This window comes from Puntigrus tetrazona, chromosome 17 (assembly GCF_018831695.1).
Source record: "Puntigrus tetrazona isolate hp1 chromosome 17, ASM1883169v1, whole genome shotgun sequence".
Taxonomy (NCBI): Eukaryota; Metazoa; Chordata; class Actinopteri; order Cypriniformes; family Cyprinidae; genus Puntigrus; species Puntigrus tetrazona.
Genome location: NC_056715.1, coordinates 12,482,523 through 12,503,507, shown reverse-complemented (window position 1 = coordinate 12,503,507; position 20,985 = coordinate 12,482,523). Strand labels below are relative to the sequence as shown.

The 20,985-nt window shown below is 37.6% G+C and overlaps 1 protein-coding gene and 1 long non-coding RNA gene across 3 annotated transcripts in view; one reads left to right on the top strand and one right to left on the bottom strand.

The window, feature by feature from the left end:
• The window catches only part of insyn2ab (inhibitory synaptic factor 2Ab), a 31,464-nt gene extending 21,621 nt beyond the window's left edge, over positions 1–9,843 (bottom strand). For both annotated transcript variants that reach the window (XM_043262404.1, XM_043262405.1), the window contains exon 1: positions 9,407–9,843. The gene's annotated coding sequence lies outside the window, so the exon portion shown is untranslated. The remainder of the gene's footprint in view (positions 1–9,406) is intronic.
• A 231-nt stretch (positions 9,844–10,074) lies between these two features.
• On the top strand, positions 10,075–19,882 carry LOC122361537. Its single transcript, XR_006252974.1, has 3 exons — positions 10,075–10,204; positions 10,291–10,407; positions 19,694–19,882. It is a non-coding gene; the product is annotated as an uncharacterized LOC122361537 (long non-coding RNA).
• Positions 19,883–20,985: the final 1,103 nt, after the last annotated feature.

The following is a 20,985-nucleotide window of genomic DNA, read 5'->3' as shown; positions in this document are numbered from 1 at the left end:
CGAGAGCGTTTACAGTTAATAAAATGGCAGTGATTGCGGCTCAAGCACAGATGGCCTAGTTTTGTCTTTTCCTCAGCACACAACATCCTGGCAGTCAAAGCTTGGGGTTTTTTTGTGGGCGCGTGTGTTTTGTTTAGCAGTGGAAGTCACAGCTGACACAGAGCGACCTGCATTCATGCTTTCTCATTACACTAAGGCTTCATCTCTCTAATGAGGCTGCCAGTACATGGGAGATGGGGGCTGAAGCACAGACTGCCAGCGAGACGGAACAGTGCCTTTGAGTCATCAGATATGAAATACAACTCAACACTTGATGGCAAATACAGACACAAGATAACATGACACCTGAATTAAGAGGAACAAAAAGTTTAAACATCATCGATCAAAGATGTGTGCGTAGGAATGATTCATTTGAGTTTCTGCTGTTGTCACTTTTTCGCAGCTTGGATCAAAATAAATTGTTCATGTACAGAAAAATCTAATAGATGGGATGTGTATGTGCTCAAAAAATGCTGCTTTACCAGTTGGTGGACCGTGAATAATTTGTCAAATTGTCAATTTGCTTTCCATTTAAACTATGGCTTTGCAAAACTCAGCGCTTGGATGAGTGGTTACCAGGGTAATGCTATATGCTTGCAAAGGTGTTCCAAATGGTTTTAATGCCTTGGTTGCTATAGTGGTTCCAGAAGCATTGCTTGGTGGTTGCTAAGGTGTTATGTTTTGTTGCCTGCTACCCCAAGTCAAAAATATGCACTACTCACTGTGATATTTTGGGAGAAGCTGCACCACAAGTGCGTGTTACTTAACACTAGGTTACAGCTTGCTCACTACTAAATATTTGAAAGCTGTGCCATTAAACTTTGAAAGGAAAAAGTTGAAACGTAACCCTACATATGCAATAAATACTAAAGCCTACAACCAAGAGTTATATCTGAAATAGTCTCAGTCTCTGACGTCACGCCCACGGACTGTTGGCTGAACGTCTGATGCATATGGCACACAAAATTGGAAACACTTCAGGAGTTTCAAAGTTGTCATCTGATTTATTGAACTTTGTTGCAGGATTTCCGGGAGATGTATGAGTCACATTGGTATTATCTTTGCTGAAGATAATGCATATGCTGAATGTCTGACTACACAAGACTTCATTTGGAATAAAATAGCAGATCAATTGGATCATAAATAAACATCAACAAATAAGCTCATGTCTATTAAAGATTTATATATATGACTTTTTTGACATTTGAACTCATTTATATTTCAAGTGAGAGGAGCAGCATGACACTGACCTAGATAAAAAGACATATATAGAAATGTCACAATATTTATGTCTTCTGAATATTGTCACTAGTATTTCCTAAATATATGCTTACATTTACTATTTACAATGATGCTATGATTATGATAACAGGATAACCGCAAAGCAATGTTTAAAATGAGCGCCATAACTTTATTTTTGTCAATAATGTGAGACACCATTTTATGGAAAAAAACAATTTTACAAAGTGATTACACTCTGTTAGCTTAGTTGCTTGATAAACTATACAATATATCATTCATGTTTGCAGCTTAATATTAAAGATTGTAAGTTTGTCCAAATCCCCAACACCTCACGCCACTAATTACGGTTTAAATTACAGGTGAACATCATGACTTGTTTAATATACTCATTTCATATCACCAAGCACTAGCCTAATAAGGCAAACAAATGCCATGTTCACGCAATTTGAAACATGCCTTGCAGTGGCATGACTATACAATGTAAAATAAATGTTTCAGTCTGTAGATAAATATAGCGGCAAGACAGTTTTCATTCTGTATCATATTCATATCACTCAGCTGTGGTCCATCATTTACTATTAGTCATTGAAATGTCTGGCAGGCTCAGTAACAGGGAAGAATACAAATGGACACCTTGTCATCTGTCAGGCAGCAGCAGTGTCTTTCTGTGTCTGATTTTCACTCCGTAAGCTTATCTGACTCGACAGTGATAACACTCATCCTCCTTGAGTCATTGAACTGCCCCCTCTAACGATTCAATCAGCATCTCAAAATAATGAGCCTGGTGCTCTGTCAATTTCGGAAGCTAATATGGCAGGTACTTTTAGCCAGCATGCAGAATACATAGCTTATGATGGCAGTGATTCTGCAAGCAGGGTTAAATGAACCTCAGTCTGATTCAGTTTGGGAATCAAAAAGAAAAAATATATGTTTTTTAAAATTAACTATCCTTTTTTTTTTTAACCTAAACAGTAATATTTAAAAGAATTAATAAAAATGACAAAAAATAAGGTATTTTGGTAACACTTTACAATAATGGTTTCTTAGTTAATACTATTTGCAGCATGTATCAATGCATTGTTAAAATCAAAATATTTTTAAATATCAATAAAAAATTGATTGTTATAATTGTCCATATGAATGATAATGCTAAATGATATCCAGTGAATTCATATAGCAAACATTCCTGGTTTAGTGTCGGTAGTTTTATGCACATCAGTAGAGCCAATTGTCATTTTAGGGGTCACATGCCTCTCGATGAGGACTTTTGTAGAGCCTGCAGAGGAGTGGACTTCATGGTGGACTATTACCCAGCAGGCCATGTGGCAAGTCAAGAGAAGTGATGCAGGTGCATTTGGAACAGGGCCAAAAAAGGTTTTGTGACACTATGTATGTTTTGCTTTTTCAGATGAATGCTTTCTACAATCACTTGTCTGAAACTGTATTGCCTTGCACATGCCAAAATCTTGAGATCCCTCATAGCATCTGCACTCCCACCAATCTCTGATTTATAGCACCATCTGTCCTTAAACAGATGGCGATGGCTGATTGATTCATTGATTCTGTAATTTAATTAAATCCACATGGTAGTGGTTCACCTGCATGTCTCGTAAGTGCCAGAGGTATCACGACTATGATTAGGATTGAAAACAATCTTTGGGTCATTTGTGAGTACTCGCTGTGGTATTCAGAAAAATGTTTTTGCAATGTCCTGGGAACGCATTCAAATCCACATAAAGGCAATTATTAAAACTGTAATGGCGGACACTTGTGCAGCTGATTCAGTTTATTCTTGTATCAATGGTCAGTACCAGAAGCCCCAGCAACACTGCTATGCTGTAATAGTGTTTCTTGATGATAGCAATTACTGTCATCATTACTGTCATCATCAATAATTTTCAGTGAATAATTCTCCTCCCAAAGGGCACTCTGCAAAAATACCTTGAAATTCTACAAATGGAGACTAGAATCCATTTAAAGAGCTAGTTCACCTAAAAATGAACAATCTCTTATAATTTACTCACCCTCAGCCCGGTCGTTCTTTTGAAGGCAATTACAAGTAATGAAAAAGACGCAAAACACCACCAAATTATCATAAAAGTAGTCCATACATTCTAAGAAATGCTGGGTTAAATACAACCCAGTGCTGGATGAAATACGGGGTTATTTAACCCAACCCCTCTGGGTAGTAACCCGATCCCTGGGTCAAAACAACCCAAATTCTGGGTTTGTCCATATTTAGGAAAGAATTTTTCTTTTGTTTGAATCAGATCATAAAAGCAGTCTGAATGATCTATCATATTGATCTGTTAATCAGGTTCAGCTTTTCAACAATTTCTGCAGCATTGAAATACTTGAATATCAGTCTATTCATTGCGCAAAGCTTCAGAAGACTTTTTATATAGTGTAAAAGTTCCCACAGAGCACTTTTATGGTGTTTTTACATTCTTTTTGAAGGTTAAAAGCCTTGGTTTCCATTTGCTTTTGTAATTTTAAAAGAGCGACCATTACGATTCTTCAAAATTCCTTCAAAACTTTCATTTTTGGGTTAACTATTCAGCATCCCGAATCTCTCTTTCTCACTTTCTCTCTTTCAGGCACACACACAGAGGTCCCCCTTCGACCCTGACAATTTGGCCACCGTCAACCCCAGGATTATGAGTAATGCATTGAATCTAAAATTGCAAAAGTAATCCTCTTAACTCTCCTCATGCACTTTAGCAGCATGTCAGTTCAAACAGGCCCACTGCTCCTATTGAAAACGGCTGTGAAAAGAAACAGACTTTAACTTTACTCTATGGCTATGTGCATTTTTAGGTTTGTTCAACACATTTATTTATTAATTTAACCCACACTCTCGTCCAGCTGTGTCAATGGATGGTTATCGCCAGCAGCAGGAACTGTAAAGCTTCTGTTGCTCTTCCTTTGGCAAACAATGCGTTTCTCAAAACATCGTCTTACATCCTTATTCAATGCCATCATATTCTCAGATATTTCATTTATACCAGCTTCGGTTTTTTAAATCCTATCAACTTGGAGCACAACCTGATATTCTGCGTTGAAGGAGACCTCAGATTTAAGGGTCAGTTCCACCAGGGACTTCATATCAAAAATCTGTCCTAATCTCACGATTTTGGGGGGATAATAAGATTGACTGTGGATTTGAGAGCTGATATGACTTTTATACCACAGAGATATAATTAGTATTCCTTTTACATCGCAGTGATATAACAGCACTAGCTGGTTTTATTGTTGTCCGTGCATCGGGAGCTTTATTGCATGCTATTGTACTCAGCTCTTGTGTAAATCCTACAAATATTATTCATGTTTTGTAATGCAAATGAAGCATGATGTGTGAATGAAGCATTGTAACATTTAGCAGGGAAATGGTGTTAATGCTTAGATACAACATGCCTATAAAATGTGCACCAAATATATTTTATAAAATCAAGTGTGTAGACTCGACCTTTAAAATACAATGTTACGTATTAAAATATGATGCATATTATACAACAGTTGTATTTTATTCTAATGGGTTTCTTTCTAGCCCTCTGAGTGCTAAATGTGTTGTGAATGTATAATGGTGGAGAATGCGGGCATATTTTAGCTATGGTGATCCTAATATCTTCAGTTTGAACTGAGTTGATTTGACGGCTTGATTTTCTGTCTTCCTTTTTTATTTTTATGATGGCGCCTTTGAAAAAAAACGTAAGCGAAGCAATCAACCAACAACCAGCAAGCTTTCAACCCCACCAAGAAGTCTATGCAAGATTCAAGAGAGGGAGAGAGAGAGCGAATAGGTCCAATACTGCCTCAGATAAAACAGCACCTGACTGACTGTCCTTCTACATCACGCTTAGGTCTGGAGCCGTCCCTGTCTGTTGCTCTTTTGATAACACACTAAACTGACATATTTCATTACTTCCCTTTGAAAAAGTGTTGACCGCTTTGTAATGCAATATTGTTTGAAATGTCACATACGTCACGATTTGACATATTTTTTGTGACGCGTGACCGTTGATTAGAAATGGGGTTCGTGGGAAAAATGAAGGCTGACCTGTTTCTGTAACGGTTTGTCAGATCTTACATTTAACATTATTCATAAAACAAACAACTGAGCATTAAAAATATCTTGAAAATGAATTACTAGCTTCAGTCACCGAGACAAAAAACAACCTGGTCTCATAAAAACATGTACCTCTGTGCATTGTTTTGTCGCAGATTCAAAGAGAAATGTCCACTGAGTGCCACATTTTTATTACGCTGATATAGGTCCATATTGCTGCTTTTCAGAATTTAAATATCCGTTCACTGTTGCTAGAATCTTGTTGGCAATATGCCCTACACCAAATCCAACCCTAAACCTACCCGATAGTGTTAACCTGCAAAATAAATATAAAAACACTTTTAGTTTAATCTTCCTTTTACACAGATTTGAACTGTTTTGTTGAACCGTAGTTATACAGGATTCAAACCAGAGCTCCTCAACTCTTAAGTACATCTCTGTGAGCTACAGAAAAAACCTACAGTCTATGAAAACCCATGGAAATGAAGCTGGATATGTGTGATGTTAATGTTTAAAAGCACTAGTTTTTAAATTTCCCAGCATATTAATAATGTTTTGAAGTCATAATACGATACTCTTCAAGTAATTGTACAGAAATAATGCTTTATTAATTGAAACTCAAATTTGTGAGAAAAAGAAATTTTACTACCTCTAGTGTTCATTTCTTTTGGAAACTGTTGTGATATGTACTTGTTGGTACGTTTGCGCACCCAGGTACGGTTATGCCATGAGACCGGGTAGAAAAAAAAAGAACCTGTAAATTGACTTCTAGCAAATTGTCTCCTTTGGAAAAGACCGGTGTGTGCAATTTATAAACACATCGCTTGTTCCAAAAGCACACAGTATAACACAATATCCTCAGCCAGTCCAATGTTTCCCTTTTTATCCTCTCCCCCTCCTTCTTTATCATAACCATATCCCAAGCTGCATGTGGTGCAACAGTCATTAATATTGGGAGAGCTGTAATCTCTGTCTTTTATTCTGCAAAGGGCTTTGAGCCCTGCTTGTAGCAACAAACCTTAACGTGAAAAACAATCTAATGATTTTCCCGAGCTGCCGTTGCCTTCCGTTGTCACCACATGACTGCACAGTCTGAAACCCGAAAGCACTGACACTGCGGTACAGTGAAAAGTTATGAGTCACTGGAAGGTTGCTCGTTGGGAGGCCCAAAGTCCTCATGCTGCTGTCTAGTATGTATGCTACTTTTTACAAACAGGTTACAAATTATGCCTGACACTTCAGTGAAAAGGAGATGTTTAACCTTCATAAATGTTGACTGTCAGGCTCAGGGGGGCAGCATAAATTGTTAAATTATAAATAAAAATCCAATTATGTATAAAAACTACTTGAGTGGCAATGTTGCAAGTAACAAGTTGGCCTAAATTAAGCTGTCACTATACATATACATACTTACATATATATGTATATATATGTATGTATAGTGACTTAGCCTATATACTCAGCCTAAATTATATATATATATATATATATATATATATATATATATACACACACATACATGTATACATATATACATATATATATATATATATATATATATATATATATATAGAGAGAGAGAGAGAGAGAGAGAGAGAGAGAGAGAGAGAGAGAGAAGGACTAAGAGATCTAAAACATGGTCATGCAGACTATATGTGCTTTATAAGTACTAATAAACAGTCAATATTCTAGTAATATACATGCTAATAAGCAACCTGTTAATAGTAAGCATAAAATAAACTTTCAGCACATATTTGAATAGATTTTACTTTTTGGCACCAGCAGCTATTTTTGACTTATGACTTATGTTTGCTTATTTATTTGCTTACTTGCATTTATTTATTACAATTTGTATTTATTTATTTTGGGTAAAACAGAAATGTTAAATAAGTAAGCAATAAGGTACGAGAGGCTGTGCCATATCGTGAATAAATCATGGCTGAAGGGCAATTAACCATTAATTTGTTAATACCTAATTAATTATGAACCTGTTATTGTTGCAAACAGTCGAGAAGGTCAAAATACGGGACACGCCAAACCCACCATTTTAAAGGGGGGTCACTGTCTCTGCGTTGGGTCAGGCTTCACTAAACATTATATTGGCTTTGGCCACTGGCTGGTACAGAGAAGGTGCACTAGTTTGTAACACTGGATTTACAGACTTATCAGCAAGCCATGTAAGGAGTACAGTGGGATCAAATTACTGCTATTACCAGAGCTCTGCGCGAGGGGCTGTGAATGAGAAATGTGCCGCTAATCCTACTAACAAGCTAAAGTATTAAAGTGACTGAAAATGGTGGAATCCCCTTTTGGATTTGTGATGTACACTGGGGTGTCATTAAACTACTGTAAGTGGGTGTATGAAAAGAAGAAAAGTGTAACCCTTTGGTGCATAAATCACAGTCATTCACTTGTTTATTCAACATCCTACGGCGGGATTTGAAAAGTTCGCAAATGCTTTGTTTTAGTGTTATTCTAATTTAATATATTTTTTTACAGAGTCACACGATCAGTCATAAATGTTCTCATTTGATCAATGGCCTAGAAATATTTTTAACCCCTCTGTATTTCGACACATATGTCCTCCACCTAGGACAGCACGTAATGACTGAAACGGTTAAAAGGAAGAAAAAGAAAGGTGGGGGGTTTTAATATGTTCTACGTGTTGCTGTGAAAATAATCGAAATTTGGTGTGCTGAACAAAACAAGTGAAATACTGTAATTTATCATTTAAATGATCTTTCCTTTATTCACACATTTCCCAAATCTAAGTACAAAAGCTTATTTCAATGGCCCATCATCAGTCATGACTTACAGAAGTGAACAAAAACTGAAGAAGGAGCAAAAAATAAGAGAAGAGCGTAAAGACTCTTTGGAGCGTGACTAAACACATTCATCCTCCGTTCAAATAGAGGCCTAAGACTGCAAGACTGAGGTATACGGTGAACAAAAATGCTGCTAAAATAAAATGGAAGGATGTAATGCCTCACTCAGCCTGGTTTCCTGGAATCAAAAGGTAAATCTGTAAAAAAAAAAAAAACGGAGCATCTAATCTTCCCGCAAGGACAAGGTAATGAAAGAATGATGGAAACATTTCACTCAAAATGGGTGAAAAATAATACGCTGGAGAGTTTTCCATTCTACCATGTGTACGTATGACAAAAAGTTCATATCTGAAGAAAATGAGATTCTGAATCACAGTGAAGATAGAAAGTGTCATTCCATCACACAGGGTGGTCCGTGACAGAGTGGAAATCTCTCTCACGCACACACACACACACACACACACACACACACACACACACACACACACAATGTAGCACAATATCATATGGCAGGGATGCCATCATTCAAACGCACATCCTCTCATGTTTTCCTGACAGGTTTATACCTTACATAAAAGTTCTTTAAACGATTTCTTGTCACGTCTACAATACAGCTTCCAATAAACGCTTATTTAACGCCACATTATTGTGACTAACAGGTTTTAAACAAGTCAGCCCCGTTAAAATACATAACTGAAAATACACCTTGTGCATAGGAAGAATCACAGCATCCGATTGCAAACGCATTGTGCTGAACCTGCTGAGGCGTGGGTGAAAAAAGCCCTCATCCACGAAGGACATAATCCCACGTTCATCAAATTGCCTTTACACCTACAAATATTGTTTTTTGCAGTTTTCACAGGAAGCATTGTGACGTGGCTTTCAAAATATAAGACTGGACAAAACGTCAGACTGTTGAACGACAGAACCAACTATAGGCTATGAAACAGCTCCAACAAACCACATCAATCACAAACCTCAAAAGCTCCAGCCTTTCCAAAGGACATAAAAAAAGTGAAATGAATTATCATATTCCAGTCCGTGGCACAGACATAGATGAAGTGTAATTGAAACCAAGCTCACTCACACACTCACTCAGCCCCAGTACAGTAAGTAACCGTTAGCCAGCCAACGAATAAGCACATTGCAATGCACAAACAGACCTTCCTGCTCCGGCACTTGATGTAAAAAAAAAAAAAAAAAAAAAACGGGGCTGGACGGAGGGCACACTCACCCTGAGAGGACCATTTGCGGAGGAGAGGAAGACAGTGAAGGCGTCAGTCTCCCGTGGCACTGGGGCATATCCGCTTCTTTAGGAGCCATGCGAGGCGGCCGGCTGCAGACGAGTTGTTCCACATTGGCTGAAGTGCAGCAGTGAGAGGGTTTGCCCGACGCCGGAGCTGCAGCGAGCGGACACACATGCAGGGAGAGTGTGTGAGAGCGAAGACGCGCGCTACGTTTAGTGCGTCAAATTGAAATCCCACCACAAGGAGGCTTAAGAGATGTGTCCCTCTTGATTTCTCACATCACCGGGAGAGGCACATGTGTGCGTGCTCTGCACACACACACGCGCGCGCGCGCACACACACACACACGCGCACACACTCAAGCGCACAGACAGTTGGCACAAGCGCGCGCGCAGACGACGTTCCTCACCCGCCGCTGCAGACCCTGTGTGTTTGATAAGAAGAGAGAGAGAGAGAGAGAGAGAGAGAGAGAGAGAGAGAGAAGGGAGGGGAGGGAGAGTTTGTAAAGCAAAAGATAGAGAGCGCGGATGAGAAAAGAGGTGAGGGGAGTCCTGTTTTGGTTCAGTTTAGTTGGTCATTTCTTCTCTAAGCTTGCTAACCCTCAAAGCTTATGTAATCGGAGGAGCGGGCGGGCGGGTGGGTGTTGGTGGGGTTTCGGAAGCTGAGAAGTAATAATACTGACGCGTTTTAATTGGCTGGCCCGTGTATTATCACACTGATTACACCTCGTTACAAGATGACATGATTTAAATGAGAAAGAGATGGAGAGATTGGAAGATTGCAACGTGGGTGAGAAAAAAAAATCAAATGTAAGGAAGCGTAATTGGATTGTTAATTAACGCGAGTCATCTCTGTGTTTTATAATTACCAGAATTCCGCTGGGGATAAATCAACCTTGTTGTTGCTGCTTCAAACACGCGCGCGACTGTCCTGATCATCCGTGCACGCTAATAATGCTATACGCTGTCAAAAACGAATCTCAGATCACGTAAGTCGTGTTGAAACAACAGCAAATGTTTATTTGATTGATTTAGCGTTTTGTTTACTTGCTGTTCTGAAGCGCTAACAAAGTAGGCCTGCAGCTTTCAGGAACACAAGAAATGCATCTTGCTCTGCCATTAGGATAAGTCGAACCAGAAAGCATAGCATGCGATTTAGATGAATGCATTTTTGTTAGTTCACTACACTGAAGGGATTATTTGTGCTGTTCCCAGCATGCACTGGGGCATGAATAATTAATATGGTTACATTGTTTGACCAAAGGCTTACAGTGTTGTTTTTGTTGTCATGTTTAGTAAAATGTGATGTCAACACATGTTTGCTCTTCTACTCAAAATGATCAGTTTTTTTTTAAATTCCGTGAGCGTTTTTAGTGAATAGCGTTCAAGGCATGTTTATGCGATGTTGTCAGCAGTTTAGGAAAATAAGCACTTTGCTTTTTTCCTGTATGCATTTTTTTATTTAATTTAAAACTAATTCATAGAACTTTAAAAAGTTTACATATATTTAAATGAAAACTTAAATAATTTCTGAAGTTATGGCAGATTTTATGTGTAATTTGACAGTTCGGTTGAAAAGGTCACGAAAAGGGTAGCCTTTATTTTTCATGCCGTGTTCATTTCCTCACCAAAAAGTGAAACTTAGTTCTTCACTCGCTTCCAATAAGATGCACATGAAATGCAAGCTGGTGAAGTATAGCATGTAATAAACCAGTGTCAGAACAATTCCTTGGTGCATTAATTGACAGAACCCTTTTAATGCATTGCAATACAGCAGACATTATAACAGCTGCTGATGATCGTAATAAATGAACTCCCAGTCAAAGATGCGACCTTGATGGTCAGTATGATCAAAACCAGTATGAAATGCTGTTTTTTGTCAAACAAAAAAAGCAGAACAATTGTGGTAACACTTTATTTTACAGTTGCTTATTAGCATGCATATTGCTAGAATATTATCCATTTATTATTTAGCATGTATTAATGCCTTATTCTACATGACCTTATTCCACATCCCTAATCCTACCCAATACCTAAACTTAACCACCTTACTAACTATTAATAAGCAGCAAATTAAGTATTTATTGAGGGAAAAGTCGTAATGAATATTTTTTTTTATTATATTAATAGCCAACACTGATAATAATAAGAAATATTTCTTGAGCACCGAGTCAACATGTTAGAATGACTTCCAAAGAATCCTTTGATAATAAAGACTGACTGCCTTCATTTGTGAACACCTTGTTTTGTTGAAATAAGTTTTTTTTATTTACTTTTAAATCTACATCTAACTAATGGTCCGATGTACTTGACAGACCGTGTGGGGTTTCATTTGCGCCGGTAGTCTTTGTACAACCTGTTCGGATTTTTTCTTCAAAAAACGCTTGATTGCTTTAAAAATTCAGCTTACTCCGCAGCAGCTAGAAGTGTTCCTACATCAGTAAATGTGCTCATATCATATTCATGAACTTCAGAAAAAAATATTCTGCATGCATATTCTGCAATTAAAAAAGCAAAAAAAAGGCTGTTCTCATTAGAGGGTGAGCGGGGAGTTCATACGCAGTGTCTCTTAACCACAAAATCTCTGCAGGTGTCTGTGAAATGGAACCTCTCTCCCCTGCGCCTTAGGCCATCGGCTGTCATTAAGCAGAAAGTGAAATAAAACTGTTCCCTCCACCAATTACTGAAGGAGAAGAATCTTCATAATTCAGCAGGAATACAGACTCCATCTGCTAGCATAGCTTAAACTATTTGAAGACACACACAAAAAAAAGGATTTGTAAAACACTTTCAGGAAGGCTCCATTCACAAGTTGTTCGGAACGGGAAGTGTGTTGAGCTGACATTTCCCAGAATGCCCTGAGTGGTAATATGTGCAAATCATACAGTGACTTTCGGTGAGGTCAAATCTTTTAAATGGAATTTCTGCCGTTTTCAGGACGCGGTCTGTTGAGGTTTGTCTTGTGCAATTCAAATTGTCTTTCGGTGCCGCCAGCACATAGAGAGCTACATATCAGCTCTTTTAAAGTGACAATGAAATCAGAGTCGGCCCACTGGCGTACGGGACACCCCCCCGTGGTATGAGGGTGGGGAGGGGGGCACAGATCCCATGCGAGATCTTCCTCATGGCGCTATGAGCTAGATATATTAGGGTTCAATTTGTCTGTCAAAACTGATTTTTCTCGGCACAGAAGCCAAAATCAAATTCAAAGGTGTCAACAACTGGCAATAGAACAACACAAGGAAATCATTTTCTCTTCTAGTTGTTTTAACGCTGATCTGAACATGCCCTGAGGTGTGAGTCTGGATATGAAGGAAAGAAACAGTGAGAGAGACAGCCGAGATGTTTGCTGAGATGCACCACTGAGCTCTAGCCTATATTACTGAGCAGAGCTAATCAGAGGAGTGAAAGGAGAGAAGAGAAAATCCTCTCTGTGCTCCCAGTCTTGATGCTGTGAGCACATCCTTCTGCTTTCTTCTCGTGCCGCAGCTAAGAGTCATTTTCACTGCTTGATCCCCATTGGCTCAGCTCGCGCTGAAGGCCGCTGGGCTTCCTCTTATTGTTACAGGAACAGATCACCTTCTGCTCATTAATTTCATAATGTTCGTGCATATTCCCTCAAGACTTCAACTATTTATACTGTATGAGCCACTGCATATATATTCTGACTGAATAATAATCAAAAAGATCTCCAAGAATTTTCTCATCATGCTTTAGGTCACATCATTTCCATACTTATAGTACAAATAGGTTTGAACAGTAATTAGCTATATAATTTAAATCTCGCCCTGAAATATTTCTTCTTTTATATGTTTTCTACACACGGGGCCACAATGTACATGCAATAAGGGAAAATGCAGCTATTTCCTAGTTTGTTTGTTTTAGTTTGTATTCAATTGAAAATGTGTTTAAGCGCAACTGTTAAGTGTACCGTCCTTTTAGCTCAAAAAGAGTGATTGAGCCATTTGATTTTTGTTTTTGTAAGTATGTCTTAAAAGGATCATTTATTTGTGAGTTAGACTACGATGTTAATGCTGTACGGTTTTGATTCACTACAAACAATTGTTTAAAAGCCATTTGTTCAATCATTTGATTCTGCAGGTCATTCTGTATGTTTTTGTGTGCAGCTTTTGAGGACAGTTTAAAAAGAAAAAGTCATATTTGTCATATTTATAATGCAAACAGGTAAATATAAAACAGAAATATGTTTATTTAGATGTTTAAATTGAACATTATATATATTTATAATTTATACAAATTGTATATTCTGAATCTGTATTTCAGAAGAGTTACAAAAGACCTAACACATTTTTGACAGTTGACCTAGAAATAGTGCACAAAATAATCATTATATAACTCAAGCCTAAAACTTACCTACAATTACAAATAGTGTATAACACACTGAATTAGATGTGAACTCGCGAAGTAGAAAAACTGAAATAGTCAATCAATGGCAATTTTTTCCAGCACCATTACTGCCTGAGAAATAATGATCGTTGTAGAAGACAATTTCTAAACTCATATATATATATATATATATATATATATATATATATATATATATATATATATATATATATATATATAATCTACACACAAACCTTAGGACTCTTTATTTATGTAGATATGGTGTAATGGAAATAAGAGATTTCTTCCATTTTCTTTTCACGCTGTCAGAATGAATCAACCTCGACTGAAAGATTGTTTCCACAAATCGTTTAGTAATTCTACATTTAAAGGAAGAATGAAGAAAGGTTGCTGTTATAGAGGAAGGTGAGGAGTATGTACTGTGTTCATCTCATGAGTGTTATGTAGAGGGGTGTAGGCAGATGTTACGAGTGCCGAGGGACTTAGGACGCTGGATGTTCTTCAGGCTTTGTGAAGCGTGGTGCACAGGAGATTGACTGTGATTAACAGCATCACTGGTGGTTGTTTAAACCTTTTCTCAGGCTTTATGGTGTCAGCACAGCTCTCTTGGCAGCATGTGTGTGGGTATGTGTGTGTGTGTGTGTGTGTGTGTGTGTGTGTTTAGTGGCGAGTACAAAAACAAAGCAGGTGTCTCGCTCAGATTTGGACTATTTGCATCTACTGAAGCGTTGCTGCCCCCTACCTTCAGTAATCTCCCGTTACCTTGCGTGTGTAAACACACACACGCTGATCTTTGACAGTGATAACAGAGATTGCATGCCTAGTTAGACACAGATGGTGACTGCACAATTGACCACACTTTAATCGTTAACCTTCTCTTGTTATCACCGGAATGCATTATTCCTTGGAGGCATCCAGGGAAGAATGCATTCGCAGAGGGCAGATCCACTGTCCTCAACTAACCAGCATATTTGCATTTACCAAATCAGCCCAAGTGCCCTTTGCTAAAGACACGTTCCAGAAACAAAAAGGGATTTGCCTGTCAGGTCTGTAGTTTTGGCAGTAAAAGGTTTCTAGTCTTGTTAATTAAATTCGCTGGCATGCACCATATAATTGCAAGTCTCTTTGAGATGTTCTCAAGTCCTAAATTTCATTGTTAACAAGGCATTACTTGATCCTCGCGGTCCTTTCTCTCTATGGCTAAAAAGTACTCGTATAATGGCAGTAATGAAAGCAGAGCCGAGATATTTACACTCTAGGGACTCATTTACACTTGGTAAAAGCTTGCAGCTGAACTGTATGGCATGAGCAGTGGTACATGCCTGTTTTTTTTCTAATTTTGTCTTTGTAACTGCACTTTTAGTTTGTAGGCCTGGGTATGGTTTTATGGTTCGATTCTGGTGAAAATCTCTTGATTCAGTTTGATTCATTTGAGCATTATGTTTATTTTGCTCTCATATGAACTAAACCTTTTCGTTCTAATGCTCTAACACAGGGCATTATGAACATATTAATTCTGAAAATTATCAAGAGTGCATAAATTGCCTGTTTAATTGCAAATTATTTAACAAATCTAATAAATACAACCAAAAACTGGATAGTAAGTTAAGTAAACCTTTTTTTTATTATGAACCTATACACACATACAGTATATATATATATATATATATATATATATATATATATATATATATATAAAACAAGATATTTATATTATTATATATTACATAAAAATATATCTAATGTATAAACAACAGATTTTTCTAAATATATACATGCATGTGCTTGTATTTAAATATACGTAATAAATATACACAGTACACACTCATTATGTAATCCTTTCATTAATCACAATTAAACAGCACTAATAAAAATATTATTATATTTTAAATTTTGTTTGACAGCACTAAGAAAAACATTATATAATAATTCTATAATATATCATAAACATTTATAAAATGTAAACTTAGGAATGTTTCAGTTATAAACTCCTGTGAAAACGTACAGAAAGTCCTGACAGATCGAAAAGACATGCTTTCTTGCCATTATTTCATGGTTGTCTTATGCTGTAAATTTATCATCGAAGGTGCAGAAATACTAGCACAAAGCAAAAGATTTGTCATAAGATTTTAAGAACACCCAAATGAAGATCGACATTTAAACCCAGCACCAAGTAATTTGTTCTTTAGTTGAATTATTCACAGCACAGTTAAGTGCCTTGTTCAAAGGCACAGAGGTGATAGGCATTTGAACTATAAAATCTTTTGACTAAACCAGATCTTTAACCGCTAAGCTTCACCGTCCTCCTTTCAAACCTGAGTTGTCAATCACTCAGCTTTATCTACAACGACAAATAATGGATTCAATAATTATGTGCAAAACCCTCTGAAAGTGGGGTCTACTTAAAATGTATCCTATCTGTGCAGCATTGAGTCTCTGATTAGAGGGTATGTCTGGATTTAGCTGACTGACTTTTACCAAGAAAGTCATTAAACAGTAAAAACTCTATCTTTAATACAGTGAGAGCGACAAAAGCCGCTGACTCTGAAACGGGGGAAGCTGATTTTAAAAAGCAGGGACTGACCTTCCTCTATCAAAAGCAATTACAATCACGTTTAATAATACAGTAGGGACCTTCTCCAATGTGTCTTAATGCCAAACAAAATTATTGTGATTAATGTCACTTTGTCTTACGAGCTGGGGAGCTTTTTCCTTTAACTTGAATACCTTGACAGTTAAAAGCACTTTGATTCAAAAACTCGGTATCTTTCTTGCTGCAAATGTATAACGTTTGATTCTGTCACCATGAAGATGAATTCCTTACAAACTGCATTGTTATTTAGCCAGAAAAACGATACTGCTATTTTATTTAAACATTGCCTAATTAAACTGTTTCAATTTAGCTAGCTACGTTTTTCTTTACAGTCTAGCTAGCGTTTTTTTAAACGTCTTACATTATAACTAGCTTGCTGTTTGTCATTTGACAGTGTTAAAGCAGCTTCGCCGGTAAATAGTTCTGTCAGAGCATCCACAGAACAGAAGCGACGGGAACCGTGTCAACCTAGCCATAAACTATGTATCAACTATACATCTGTTTAACATAACTCTCTCTGTTCTGTGGGTTGTAACTCTTTGCTTGGAGCAGACACAAACACAAAGCACTGAGGCGTGTTGGCAAGACATGACAGCTTTGCCATCTAACAGATCTAGCCACATGAGGAGGCTTTGCTGTAAAAGCAGGAGTCCTGGAGAGAGTTTCAATGCTGTCAAATGTCCTTTTGTCACCACACACGGCAAATCAGAGAACAATGTAAATGCTCGTGCTGTTTGTAATGCAGAGGTTCAGTGTTTGTCCATTCTGACAGTGCATAACAACAGATGTAATGGTTTGTTCCCAGTGGTTACTTGGGAGTTTTAAATCGCCCATGCAGTTTAGCTTTTTGTTTTTGAGTAGATTAAGTCATTTGTGCTAAATTATGATAAATAATTTACAGCCATTTTCACTTTCATTCTTTATGTAATTGCTTGGGAGAAGAGTTTATGTTCCTTTCCTGTTGTAGTCAGAATATAGCCTGAGGCACAAACAGAGACCTACTTAACATTTGTACAAAAAAACATTAAACATAAAACAAGATATTCATTAGATTCTTACAGTGGATCTGTTTCATAATGCCATATAGCAAAAAACAATTAGACACTTAAAATATGCAAAACAGTAGCATTTGGCCTCTAGGATAATATGATCACATACAGTAGGTATTTATACCATTGTAAAGTGTGGTTTTTTCACACATGTATTTTTGCTTAGACACTGAATTGTATGCGTTTGTACATGTGCAACTTCAGAGGTAGAAATATTTACGAATCCCTTTAGCTTCATATAATATTGAACGTATGGAATTGGAGGTTAATTAACACCGTCACATTTATTTGACGCACTAAATTCATTTACCTCACTTGATATAGTACCGGTTTTACTCTGTTGTGTGTGGTTTCTCAAGAACACACACAGACTTATTTCCATATTCGTTGAGCTTTGATGATAATTAAATTCATCCACATAACAAATGCAAATGACTTTATTTTGCATTGCTCGCATCTACATTTTATTTAGAAATAAATTTGCCATTAAAAAAGGTCTTTTTCCTTTTGGGGACAACACTTTTCCATCATTTAATAATAAACAAGAGGCCCGCTGTGAAATTGTGTCAGAGTAACTTTGCTATGTGTGACGATAACCTCACAAAGGTTCAAGCGATTCTTGCTTAGACTAGAAATCCCGATCTCTAAAGTTGCAAAAGGAAACAATGTCTGTCTGTTGTGCATATCCAGATGTACAAACACCTTTAAAAATGAATGAAATCCCCTGACTAGGAGGCCACACACGCACACACACCGATACACACACACTTCCAATAAGAACCAACATCAATATTGGCCTAAACGACATGACAGACCAAATGGGACTCTTTGCCATTTGTATAGAGCTTAGTCATCTCATTTCTCATCTAAATTCTCTTGTGTTCACGACAAAATATGGTCTGGGAAAATATAGCTTATTTTAGTCAATTCTGTGGAGTTATTCTTCTGCCTGGTCTGTTAGAACGTAATTACGGGTCCTTAAATTAGATTTAACGAGTGAACGAACAGCTTCATTGAGTGAGATTGAGCGTATTCCCCTGACAACGGACAGAACTGACCCTTGTGGACTGAGAGCTTCGGCTTGTCACATAATGACATCGCCAGGGACAATTTGATTTCTACAACACCAAGCGCACACCCACATAAATGTCATGAGGCTCAGTGTTGTGGAACCTTTCTCAGCTTTGGATTACAAATTAAAGAAGCACACATGATATTTTAATGAGCTCTGCTACTATCAGGGGTGAGAATTGTGGTTTCAAACTAGCACGTAATGGTAGCTTCACTTGGGGTACATTCTGAAACATAATTTCTATTGATGGTTGATCTGGAGCCTGTGGAACGCAAAGCTAACATTTGCATTGTGACAGAAGCTCGTTCGGCTACAGCCCACATGCCTAATTCATGCGAAAGATCATCTGAGCTTGGGGGAAAGTTAGCATGGCTCTATTATTTTAAATGAACAGCTGAAGCTCATCCAATGTGTCCCTGAAAATTAAGCAAAATGGCAGCATGGGCTTACAATAGTATACAAATGAATAAAAGCGTATGAAATGCTGAAAACACAAGTAGCTAATTATTTTGTCAGTAGAAGAATTTCTAGAAGAGTGGAACAGAATATTATCCTCCCTAAATTATCATTATTCTTTATATGCATAGTGGGGTTGTTCTGTGAGACCATGTTTGTTTACATTTATCTGCAATCATTACAGTAATGAATCATACTTGACATAGTTAAGCAATATCACACTCACAGTTGTGTTGCTGATCTGAATTAATCAAGGGAGTCAGAGCAGCTGTGATTACCTTGCTTATTTATTTTTTTACAATAGCTCAAAAAATAGGAAGTTAATTTACATTTTATACACAGTAGGGGCAGACGGGGATATGGTTGTAACATGAGGAGAGTTAGGGATAAGATAGGCGTCACATGATCACTTCAGTGTGTACCCATGGATGGTTATCAAGGCTGGAAATAGACATGTGCCAATTTTATAAAAAGAAAACTGATTTTAAGGATAAAATTAACATATGTTACATTAAATTGTAGTTTTTAACGTAAAATATGGATGTGTAGGATGAGAAGCACATGCCAGGGCCTGACTGGTTCACATTGTTTTTGTTGGTTCACAAATGTCTGTGTTGTATGTATGGAGCCATTTCCCAGCTCAAAGCCAAAGGAAGTGTGGGTAAAATGTGCTCTGTGTAGTCTCTGGGCCGCCACCTCTCCTCCAGCTCATCAATGGATTGCCTTCTTTCCTTCAGCTTACCAATCGATGGTCTCCTGTCCTCCAGTTCAGCAGTCCATGGCCTCCTCCCTTCCAGTTCAACAATGAATGTCTTCCTCTCCTTCAACGTACCAGTTGATGGTCTCCTGTCCTCCAACCTACTTTACTACTTCTAGCTACACTGTATATCATTCTGTCATCATGTTTAGTGTTGCCGGTAAGCCAGGCACCTCTAGGTCGTCTTCAGGTCAGTCTTTCAGTCCTTCAGCTATCTGGCCATTTCCAAAAAAAGGGCCAAGAAAAACAACTGTCCGGATCAGGAAAAAGAGGCAGTCTGAAGTACTCACTGATACACCAGCGAAGCAAGCATTGATGTAAGAAGAACAGAGACAAGGAAACAAAAATGTAAGAAAGAGTATCATAGGAAAGAATAAAGGCAAGCAAAAAAAAGCAGTGAAAGCGTGGAAAGAAAATGTTGAAAGCCAAGGTTGAGGATACTGAGACCTCAGACAACAAAAAATGTCTGTGTTGTATGTATGGAGCCATTTTCCAGCTCAGAGCCAAAGGAAGTGTGGGTAAAATGTTCTCTGTGTTGTCTCTGGGCCCACCAAGCCTGCACTCCAGGATTAACAATGTTCATTTGTCACCATTGTGACTCTGATTGAGAATTCAGAAATAGAAACACAAACATGCACACATGTTCTTCACACATAATACACCAGAGATGAGTTTTAATTAAAAATAAAAGCCATTAAACAGGTACAGTAATTTACATACAGCTATGTTCACTCACAAAGACATTGTATCGGATTCTTCTTTTGAATTGTTTCAGTAAACCTGTTTTGTAGCATTTTTCTTCTTTTTTCTAAATGTTACAACTTACTCCAGTATGTGTCACATCCAATCCTTGTAGTGGGGTAGATTGTAACAAAGGCACTTTTTGTGTGATATTCTTGCAGATGTTTCAATAGGTGCCTTTTGTAATACACAAATGTGGGTACTTACATTTATAAATGTTTGATCACTCTAGCTTGAAAATACTGTGAGCTTCAGATGTTGAAGCAAAAAGTGTTACAACCAAATCGGACCTCTGTATCCCTGAATTTATCAGTGTTGTTGAACAAATTGGTTCAGTGAATGATTCAGTGCCTCACCCATAAAGCATGACCCTTCAGCTGAATATATTTTATAGTTCATAAACAGTGCATGATTGCTGTAATACTGCTTCTCATAATTCATGGTATTCACAAAGTTGGTTGGAAAGTATACAGATGTCCTAATGAAAAGATTCTGAAGTGCGCATCAGGTGAACACTTCACTATCCCATGA